This window comes from Saccopteryx bilineata, chromosome 8, assembly GCF_036850765.1.
Source record: "Saccopteryx bilineata isolate mSacBil1 chromosome 8, mSacBil1_pri_phased_curated, whole genome shotgun sequence".
Classification (NCBI taxonomy): Eukaryota; Metazoa; Chordata; class Mammalia; order Chiroptera; family Emballonuridae; genus Saccopteryx; species Saccopteryx bilineata.
In genome coordinates, this window is record NC_089497.1 from 92,540,958 (window position 1) to 92,543,193 (window position 2,236).

Here is a 2,236-nt window from a genome sequence, read left to right on the forward strand (position 1 = left end):
GAGGTTTTTAATGGTTTTTTCTATTTCTTCTCTACTAATAGGTCTGTTTAGGCTTTCTGCTTCTTCTTGACTCAGTCAAGGAAGGTTGTATTGTTCTAGGAATTTATCCATTTCTTCTAGGTTGTTGAATTTAGTGGCATAAAGTTTTTCATAGTATTCTACAATAATTCTTTGTATATCTATGATGTCCGTGGTGATATCTCCTCTTTCATTTCGGATTTTGTTTATATGAGTTCTTTCTCTTTTTTCCTTGGTAATTCTTGCCCAGGGTTTGTCAATTTTGTTGATCTTTTCAAAGAACCAGCTCCTTGTTCCATTAATTTTTTTTATACTTTCTCTGTTCTCTATTTCATTTATTTCTGCTCTGATTTTTATTATCTCCTTTCTTCGGCTGGTTTTGTGTTGTCTTTGTTCTTCTTTTTCTAGTTCCTTTAGGTGTGAAGTTAAGTGGTTCACTTGGGCTCTCTCTTGTTCATATAGGCCTGAAGTGATATGAACTTCCCTTTTATCACTGCTTTTGCTGCATCCCATAGATTCTGATATGTCGTATTGTCATTTTCATTTGTCTGTATATATCTTTTGATCTCTGCACTTATTTCTTCCTTAACCCATTCATTCTTTAAAAGTATGTTGTTTAGTTTCCACATTTTTGTGGGATTTTTTCCTTCTTTTTTGCAGTTGAATTCTAGTTTCAAGGTTTTATGATCAGAAAATATGCTTGGAACAACTTTGATTTTTCTGAATTTGCTGATGTTGTTTTTGTGGCCCAACATATCAATTCTTGAGAATGATCCATGTACATTGGAGAAAAATGTATACTCAGTCACTTTGGGATGAAATGTCCTGTAGATGTCTATCATATCCAGGTGCTCTAGTGTTATGTTTATGGCCGCTGTATCTTTGTTGATTCTCTGTTTGTATGAACGATCTAGAGCCGTCAGAGGTGTATTGAGGTCTCCAAGTATGATTGTATTTTTGTCAGTTTTTGTTTTAAGGTCAATAAGTAGCTATCTTATATATTTTGGTGCTCCTTGGTTTGGTGCATATATATTAAGGATTGTTATGTCTTCTTGATTCAGTGTCCCCTTAGCCATTATGAAATGGCCATTTTTGTCTCTGAGTACTTTTGTTGTCTTGTAGTCAGCATTATCAGATATGAGTATTGCTACACCTGCTTTTTTTTGGATGTTATTTGCTTGGAGTATCGTTTTCCAGCCTTTCACTTTGAATTTGTTTTTATCCTTTTTACTTAAATGAGTTTCTTGTAGGCAGCATACAGTTGGATTTTCTTTTTTGATCCATTCAGCTACTCTGGGCCTTTTTATTGGTGAGTTTAATCCGTTTACATTTAGTGTAATTATTGACACTTGTGAGTTCTTTATTGCCATTTTGTAGTTTGCTTTCTGTTAGTTTTGTGTCTTGTTTGATCCTTCTCTTTCGTTTTTCTATCTTTTGTTTTTATTTGGTTGTGTTTCATACATCTTTCCTCTGTTGCTATCTTTTTTAAATCATGTGCTTCTGTGGTGGTTTTTTCAATGGTGGTTACCTTTAAGTAATAAAAAGGGTTCCTACCCTGTTCATTGTATTGCACTATTTTGTGAGTACTTTTGCACTCCATCACCCTTTGCTACTGTTTATCTCCATAAAAATATGGAATGCTTTACAAATTTGTGTGTCATCCTTGCTCAGGGGCCATGCTAATCTTCTCTGTATCATTCCAATTTTAGTATATGTGCTGCCGAAGCGAGCACAACAGTCTATTCCTAAACGGTGACTTTAACTTCAATATAAAGAAAATTATATTCTAGCAATAACAAAAAATTATAAACTAGTAAGTGCTAGAAAATGTTTTTAAAACAAAGAATTACAAACAGAGTATCAATTGTGAAAAATAAAATATGTATTACATTAAAATATATTTTTATCCCTCTAACCACTGGATGTGCTTATCTCATGATAGATTATAATATTGTTAATTGCTAGGTACATACACCCTAGTACTGAAAATATGTATGATTGTGATAATTATCATAAAAATTGAAGTATTTTAACTACATGATAAGGATATATAAAAATTTATTACTTTTATGTATCATTTTTATTTTTTAATCTTAAAATGTTCTAAACAATTGATTTGAATTAACTGATTTATATTAACAAAATTGACATACTACTTTTCTACATGCTTATCCTAAAATTTTTACATTGTATATCCTAAAAATTTCACCTTTAAGTA

General features: G+C 31.6%; 1 non-coding gene across 1 annotated transcript; it reads right to left on the reverse strand.

Moving 5' to 3' along the window:
- Positions 1–1,644: 1,644 nt before the first annotated feature.
- On the reverse strand, positions 1,645–1,751 carry LOC136312338 (U6 spliceosomal RNA). Its single transcript, XR_010726937.1, has one exon. It is a non-coding gene; the product is annotated as a U6 spliceosomal RNA (small nuclear RNA).
- Between the last annotated feature and the right edge of the window lie 485 nt (positions 1,752–2,236).